This window comes from Lissotriton vulgaris, chromosome 10 (genome assembly GCF_964263255.1).
Source record: "Lissotriton vulgaris chromosome 10, aLisVul1.2, whole genome shotgun sequence".
Classification (NCBI taxonomy): domain Eukaryota; kingdom Metazoa; phylum Chordata; class Amphibia; order Caudata; family Salamandridae; genus Lissotriton; species Lissotriton vulgaris.
The window spans coordinates 122,842,366-122,851,543 of record NC_141698.1 but is presented as its reverse complement, the minus strand read 5'-3'; positions in this window follow the sequence as shown (position 1 = coordinate 122,851,543).

Below are 9,178 nucleotides of genomic sequence, written 5' to 3'. Positions count from 1 at the left end.
GAATCTAACATCTGCAGGGCTAACATGGCGGGCCGACACTGTCTGAAACCCCAGCGTTTTAGTAGCGGGAATAGCCAGATCTTTCTGTGAGTGTGAAAATATTTACAGAACAGTATTGTATGAATACATGACTGAGTGGACATATCGTCACATGGGTAGAGGGCCAAATTTGCGTCCCAAGTGTTCTTTTCTGGAAAGGCCACAAGTCTATGAAAAAGATTCAGTCTAAACCTTGTCAGGAGCATCTTGTCGTATGTGGTAAATTCTAATGTGAGGTAGATCTGGATTTGCGGGGTATGCTGTATCATGTTTGCATGGAGCACAGATTGTTTGGTCGATAGCAGGGTCAGCCTGAGAGACTCTAGGTGGCTCAGCGCTATTTGTTTTAGGTCTTTCTTTGTTATTTCAGTTAGTTTTTCTGGGGTGATATAGTACTTTTCTAGACCCAAGTCGGAAAAAAAGTGTCTGAAGTAGGTGAGCCATGCTATTTTATGTGCACGATCCAGTGCCATGGAATCCTGTAAAATGTCTTTAGTCAGTGAATTTTTGTCCGAGAGCCAAATACGTCTCCAGAGTAGCAGTGGCTGAACCTTTATCAAGACTTCTATGTATGGGATTCCCAGTTCCATATGACAAGCGTAGATGGAAGAGCATTTTGGGGTGGATAAAAGGAATCTCATGAATGAATTCTCTGCTATTTGGAGTGGACCAGTGTCTGTATGTCCCCATACCCCAGCCCCATAAAGAGCAATAGCTTGGCATTTTGCTGTGTAGATTTTTAAGAGTTCAGCTGGTGGTCTCTTTCCGAGCCACTGTGAAAAGTTCATCAATGCTACAATTGCTCTTTTGAACAGATGTCTCCTGGCCTCAACGGCGGCCCTCCAGTTTAGTTTTTCATCGATCATAATGCCCAAATAAGGGTACTGGGGGGTCCTCTCAAGTTTTTGGTCATTTAGATAAATATTCTTTGTGGCTTTTCGGCCTCCGCCCGCTACCATGACAAATGTTTTTTTTACATTTATGTGTAGATCTAAGGCACTCATGAAGTCAGCATACTTGGATAGGGATTTCTGGAGCTCAATTGGGGTGCGTGCTAAAATAATTGCGTCATCCGCATAGAGCAGTGCGGGGATCAGGCGATGTTTTAGTCTGGGGAGGTCCTGCCCCCCCCCTCAGCATCATCTCCTCCAATCCGTTGGTATACAGGGAGAAGAAGAAGGGGGCTAGGACACATCCCTGCCTTACTCCTCGTTCTACTCTAAATGGCGCGGTGAGCTCTCCTTTTGTTCCATAACGCACTCTTGTAGAGGCTTCAGCGTATAGCTCTCTTAGGAGGTCCAAGAGGTGGGAATCCACCCCTATGGTTCCTAAAAGGGTCCAAAGCTTCGCGTGAGATACGCAGTCAAACGCGGAGGACAAATCCACGTATACCATATACATTGTCCCTGGTTTTGCGTGGATGTATTTGGACACAATCATGCTAAGGTTGAGGGCCTGTTCAACAGTTCCGAAGCCTTCCCTAATTCCAAATTGCAGGTCCGATAGAATGTTTTTATCGTCTGCCCATTGCTGTAGTTGTTCTAAGACTACTCTGCCGACTACTTTGCCCAGAGAGTCTAAGAGTGAAATGGGACGGTAACATTTTACGTCCTGGCGATCCCCTTTTTTGAAGATTGGTACCATGATGGAATTTGACCATGACTCCATCAGTCCCAGTTTTGCAGCTGCGGTGCATACTCGTGTGAGTATGGGGGCCCAAAGATCGGGGAGATGTTTAAACAGATCTACTGGGACCCCATCGGGTCCGGTGCTTTACCACCCTTACTCATTTGCAGTGCCTGTTCGATGTCTTGTAGATCGAATTTTATTGATATTGGAAACACTACTGGGGGAAGAAGATGATGGAATTCTTCTATTGGAGATGTTAATTTAAAGATTTTAGAGAAATGATCTACCCAGGTTTCCTCGTCAATAGCGACATCTATCTGGGGTGTGTTGGAATCAGATAACAGGGGGGACTTCACTATTCGCCAAAAAGACTGACTTTTTTTCATGAGTGCGCTTTTATGAAGATCGTTCCATAAAGCTAATTTCAGCTCTTTTTTCCTCATCTTTCTGGCCTTGTTGTACTCTAGCCTAAGGTGTTGTATCTGTTGCTGATCTCTAATTGGTTTCCCAAGCGCCTTTCTTAGGTTGGTTTGCGCCTTGGTACAATCATGGTCGAACCACCCTGTTGAATTTTTGTTATTTTGTTTAGGGGTTCTGGTCAGCAATACTTTTACTTGATCTAGTATTAGCTTAAAATTTTCCAGGACTGTACCATCGTCTACTGATGGATCTAAACATTTTATTATGTTAATGTAAACAGTCTTTATTAGTGTGCTAGTCAGTTTGTTGGGATCCACTTTTTCCCATTTTATAGTGTATCCATTTCTTTTGCCCAGTTCAAGCCTATTTTGGGATAAGGTATTTGCTATTATTGTTATATGGGATACTGAGTGATTCAGGTGAAAGTCCAGCCTGAGAGCGGAATGATCGCTTAAGGTGTTTTCCATCAGTTTAAAATCCCTACTTAAGTGTCTCAGTTCGTCTGTCAGGAGAATATAATCGACAGTGGTCTTATGCCCCCTCCCTCGATATGTGGGTTCTAGTGAATTCTCAGTTGGATCTATTGGATTTACTATTGTTAGTTCCAAGTCTGAGAGGAGGTTATTCATGGCTAACCCCGTTCGTAGGTGGGGAAATGTAAGAGAGGATTCTCATCTTCGTCCACTATTCCGCAGGTCTGGTTGCCCGATGAGGGGCAGGGGTGTAAATTAAAATCCCCTCCCCATAATATGTGGACATTACCCTTTTTTCCATATAGTTGTCTAAGATGAACAGTTTTTTCTTGAATTGTTATAAGAGTATTGAGGAAATGGTCTTCCTCTAGATTGTTATAAAAATGTATTAGGATAATGGTATCTTTTTTCCCTACCATGAGGCAAAGCAATTGAAAGTTTGTAAGAGATTCTACGTCTAATACCTTTAGATCTGTTATTGTATTAGCTATGTAAGTTACCAGGCCCCCTCTGGGTCTACCTGCGTTGCTTGGGAGGGCTGGGGAGAAGTATGTTTTATAGCCCACAAGATGTAGGGCCTTCGTGGCCCATGTCTCTTGTAGACATATTATCTTGCCTTCTTCAAGAAAGTGGGCAGCAGAGCCATCCTCTATTTTCAGTCGGAGGCCTGCAATGTTCCAGAAGATGACAGAGAGCCATAATATATTTTTTTGTGGGTCTTCCGTCTTATTCCCTGGAGGGTCTGGGACTGAGACTGGCACAGTCTGTACAGGGGTTGGGATTTCGACTAATGGTCAGTCGACCATTTCTAGGCTGCTGAACCGATTCATGGTCGGTATACACGGCCAGTTTTCCCAGTGTGGAGCATCCCTGTAGGTGGATCTGTATGGTCGATATCGAGACCCGCCCCAATGTTCCCGTTCTCTGCCTCTGTTCCGTGGTCCCACGGTCTGCCACGGGCCCTCATAGTACTGGGGATTTGGGTCTGCTGACCACCAAGTATTATCATAATCACTATATCGTTGGGGCATTTTAGGCCCGGCGAAGTCTAGTTCCCAAGGTTGTGGGACTGCTTTATGCCAGGTGTTATCAAAATCTTGGAGGTAGTTATTGTAATGTCTTTTTGGGTAGAAAAAGGAAAGAGACTTTGTATCAATCCCACCACTTATATTATGGTATTCCCAAGAACAAATATACTCGACTACACTTGGGTCCTCGAAGGTGATCACAATACAATCTCCCTGTATTGTTTTTTTCCTATGTCCCACCCAAGGGGTCCTACATACTGATGTTATCCTACTTGACCAGTTTGGGGGAATGGGTCGGTTTGAGTTCAACCAATGTTGGACCTTATTTTTTAAAGACCAGTTCGGTTCTGCCCCCTCCCCCGTTAGTTCTGGTACCCCAGTCATCACTACCACGTATGGGCATGCCTCAGGTGGCATGTTTATAGGGAACCTGCTGTCGATAGTCCCTCTCATGCCTCCTTTATTTGCTGGAGGGTTTGTTTTTTTGGGAGCAGGAGTTTTTGGGGCTGGTGTTTTTACAACTGGCGTGTTTACTGTAGGTGTTTTTACTGTAGGTGTTTTTGGGCCCATGTTGATCTGCGGTGTAGCAGTTGAAACTTTAGGGGGGTTTCGGTACTGTGGGAGCCTTTACTGCTGTGGCGGCCTTTGCTGCAATTTGTTGTTTGGGGGAGGGGCCGACTAAAGTTATAACTTTCTTTTGTGCGAGTGATGGGACCGGGTTGTTTGTCCCCGTTTTTTGTGGACCCTGGACAGTTTTTGGCTTTGGGTAAGTAGCAAGTTTAGTCAGTTGTGTCTCGATGTTAAGCAATCTGGTTTCTATCGGACGGAAGAAGGAGTTTAGTAGGGAAGCTATTTTGTTTACCAACCTCGATATATCCTGTTCTTTGTCGGCTATCAAAAAGTCAGGAGATTCTGGGGTGATGGTGTCTGGGATGTTCTGTGGTGGATGATGTATCGTCACAAGATGGTTTCCGGCATCAACTATTTGGTGGAGTGGACCTACCGGAATTGAGGTTACAATTAAGTCTGTTTGATCGACCACATCCTTGGCTACAGTTTTATTTACCTTTTCCTTCTCTTTCCTTTTCTTGATGGCTCCCTCCCTCCTCCCTCTTGCTTGTCTTACTTCCTCAGGGGTGTGATCAGGGAAGATTTCAGGCGTTTTTTCTAGCTCCGAGTCTGAAATTGTTACAGAGAGTTGGGAGGCTGAAAGGTCTACAACATTTGGGAGACTGAGCCTATTGTTGCCTATTGAAGATTGAGGTAGAGTATTCTGTGTTTCTGGAGTTCTTGCTATCGCTAGTGGACCCATTGACGATCGCCTTGCAATAGCAAGATCAGTAGAGACTCTTCCCTCAATCAGGCTAATGCTTTGATCGATGAATGTGTTTGCTTTAGTAATAAAATCATCCATTGGTCCTAAAAGCTGTTCCCCAACTCCAGTTTTTTTTTAGTTTTTTTAGTTTACTACCCCTCGTGTTCATTTTCAGAGAATAAGATATACTAGAACTTAGTGGATGGTAGAAAGAGTAATCTGTTTCGGGGCGGTAATTTTGGTGAGTACCTGCAGTAATAGTCCGTTAATGCAGAGCTTAGGGCAAGGGCCCGGTCCGGTCTCTCACGCTCTCGAACGGCCTCAAACGGCCCGCTCTTTGCCCGGTCTTCGCCCCGAGCTCCGCCCCGCGCGCGTCCTGCGTCGCGGTAAGGGTTGTTTCAGGTAAATACGTGTAGGCAGTGGGCGGGTCCGTGGGCGTGGCCGCCGGGGGAAGAGGAACCAGCTGGGCTACGTGGGGAATGCTGGTCCTCGCAGTCCCCCGGTCGGTGCCCTCGTTGGAGAACTTGCCTCTAGCCTCGACCCTGGGGACTCAAGCTGGGAGCGTTAGCAAGTCCTGCCGATTGCAGGACACGCTCACACCAGCGAGTCCACGTCGATGGGGAGGCTGTGGCCAGAGAAGCACAGGTTGGCGTTTTGCGGTGGTTTCCTCCTTCGGCAGGCAGAGCAGCAAACTGCAGGTTAGGCTGTGTGAGCGGCACCCGCGAAGCGGGTGTAGCGAAAGGTTAAATCCCAGTAGGCAGTGGGCGTGTCCATGGGCGTGGCCGCCGGGGGAAGAGGAACCAGCTGGGCTACGTGGGGAATGCTGGTCCTCGCAGTCCCCCGGTCGGTGCCCTCGTTGGAGAACTTGCCTCTAGCCTCGACCCTGGGGACTCAAGCTGGGAGCGTTAGAAAGTCCTGCCGATTGCAGGACGCGCTCACACCAGCGAGTCCACGTCGATGGGGAGGCTGTGGCCAGAGAAGCACAGGTTGGCGTTTTGCGGTGGTTTCCTCCTTCGGCAGGCAGAGCAGCAAACTGCAGGTTAGGCTGTGTGAGCGGCAGCTTTAAAAATTCTAAGATCTATTGAAAATGTTACCTAAAATGTAACGTCAATCATAGATGCAAATATAAAACCAATGGTGTTTAAGACTTGGCTGTTGATGGGTTGAAAATTTAGAGTATGAGTTGTTCAGTACTCAGTGAGTTCATTGCTTACAGGAGACTCCACTACTTCAGGTCTCGGATGGGAATCCGAGGTATGTAGAATGAGCATGTGTCATGACGATTAATGAAATAAGCATTTTTCAGAAGCATGCTACTGAAAATGTTATGCCTCTGGGACACCATCACAGGTGGCTCGTCTATAATATGTGGAGAAATTGACTAGAAACAAGTTCTGGCAATCTTCATTAACCACTGGATCATTTGAACCACATTATTACCTTCTCTAATATGAATCCACCAATTACCAGTATTGACACAACTAAAGCTATGGTCCATGGTAAAGCCTTGAAATGGTACACAAATGGCTTCAAATGAAGTAGATGGTATACAAACGGATGTATGGCATTACAACGCATGCTTTTACATCGCATGCTTTTACATCGCAGGTTTTACAACGCATGCTGTTACAACGCATAGTGTTGAGGGGTGCTGGATAGTGAATAGTTTAATTTACTATTCCAACTCCAGTCCCCGTAGGGAAGGTGCTGGATAGTAAATTAAATCTATTCCCTATCCTAGAGCGCCCCCCAGCGCAATGCGTTGTAATGGCATGCTTTGTAAGGCTTGCGGTGTAAAGGCATGCGTTGTAAAAGTTGCGTTGAAAAGGATGTTCCCCATACAAACTCCCCATCTTTAAATAGAACTAACCATGTAACTTAGCAGGATTTTGAAACACGTGGCCAGGGAGAAGGTGACCTGTTTCTACAATCTGGTTCCTTCAAGAAAGTCGACTACAGAGCAGGAGGAAGTGAAGAAAACAGAATACAGTAGTATTGCATTATTTCCAGCAAATATGAGGTGCACCATCTGAAGAGCATTCACAATGCACATACCTGAGTGACAGAGGCTTGCAATTAACAGAAGACCTTCATCCCTGTGCATGCATTCCTACATTTTATTTTTTTCCAAGTTAATTGTTTAAAAAAAAGTGAAACTGAAGGAAAGACATCACAAGGGGGCCAGTGTAAGCATGCAGTGATCCCCTAGCCCACTGTGTGCATTCCCTTAAGCCGCCTGACTTATTTACCAAAGTGCAATCAAGTATGTCCCCAACTCGGTGGTCGGTAACTAATCGATGATTTAAAACTACAATTGCGAGTGACATGCAAGACGACTCCTTCATGCCCCTTTCTGCTTGCAAATTATAGACTTTTGAGCTTCACGTAATGGCTGTGCACACTGCACAAATGTGTTTAGCAGCCTCAGATCCTGTGCCAGTCAAAGGATTTTCACCGAAAAACAAGTCTCCAGTGAAACTTATGTCCATCTGAGCAGTTTCTGCCCTTTGAGATGCTACAATGGGACCTCAAAAGTGCCATGAGCCATAATGTAAGTGAGAACAAAGGCCTCAAACGCTGTGGTTGGTTAGTAAAAGGCAGATATTATTGAGATTTGGCGGGCCCCCCACAATCCTGGGATTCTGTGCCACTGTACCTGATGCACTATTGATATTTCCTACCCTGCTGTGCTGACGTCCAGCTCCCAGTACCGTGCAGGCGTGCTGTCTCTCCTGCAATATAACCAGGCACTTTCCCAGCTGTGTTTTATAAGGAACAACAGCTAACTCCACTAGGCTGGGAAGCTAAATCAATTCTCTGAGCGTATCCCTGGGGACACAGCATGTGCGCATCGCAACTTAATGAAAAATCACCAGAACACTGGGATTCCAGGTCAGCCACAAACAAGGAGGCGTTTTAGCAATAACTTCATTAAGCCCTCCCGTCTGCACAGCGAGACTGTTACACGGGCACGTTAACATATTGGTCTGAATCTTCCACTCAAAGGAATACAGAGATATGAGGCCTGTCAGAAATAACTGTGACCCTGGGACCAGCTCTGTTTTTATATACCCGAGGCTAAAATTAGAAAAGCGGATGTTGGAGCCTGTGTTGTTTTGTGACAGTGTGCAAATTGTTAATTTGTAGAAACACTTGCATAAAAAAAGAGCAGTGGCCCAAAGCTTTGCTGCCCAGTGCCAGGGGTTCTCAATACCGAGACTGCCTAGTCTTGATTCCACCTCAGGTCTTTCTCTCCCACCACTTTACACTTAATGTCTCTTTATCGCACTCTAGCTGGTTAATTTTCTTCTCAGCATCCTCTATGTGTCACAGTTTCTCTATTGTTTCTTCCTTCTCCATTCTTGCTTTCCTTCCTTTCTCTCTTTTATTCTGGGACAAATTCTGATGTTGAAAAATAAATTCCGGATCCCAAAAATGAGTTCTGCTGCCCACCACCTTCAGCCACCAACACTGTAACTCTAATCATGTGATGAGTGGTCTGCCGGAATGGTATGCACCATCAGGATCTGACTGTAGGCTCCTCTGATCAAGCCTGACTGTGACTCTTGGTGATGCTGGTCTCTGACTCTTGACAGAGACCCTGCTAGCGGTATGTATTTTAGCCAAGCAGTACAAATTTTCATAAACACAGGACTCTGGTTGACCAATTGTTGGGGACTACATCCTATCTTTTCAACGAGCTTGGAGGAGAGGGCATTTCTGAAGACACCTCACCAGCTATCGCATGTCTTAATTAGGTATCCTCAAAACCCATGCATCATCATCAGGACACAATCCTTATGCCTAATATTTGAAAGCCTCTGATGCCGAGAACCGATTAGATGCGGCTCGGAATCAATCGTTCACCCAGACAGACGCCACGATTGAGACGCTGTAATCGCCCTCTATTCGGCTACCAGGCTGACAGGCGGTCCGCTAAGGGCCATCATGCACTAACGATTGATTCCGAGCCGCATCTAATCGGTTCTCGGCATCAGAGGCTTTCAAATATTAGGCATAAGGATTGTGTCCTGATGATGATCTGTGTACCTAGTTAACAGATCGAAACGCCGTCGACTTAAATGACACCTTATACAAAACTGCACTGCTATAAATTGATGTAAAGGTGTAAACCATGTTGTGATGTACTATAACATTGTGTACTTCGAACCTCACGCTTGTGCCTACAAGCCCATTTGTTTCTTCGTCATTAGTTTGTGTCAGTTGCACAATTGCAAGTTTGGTACAGGCTTGTGCCCCATATTGTGTACTGT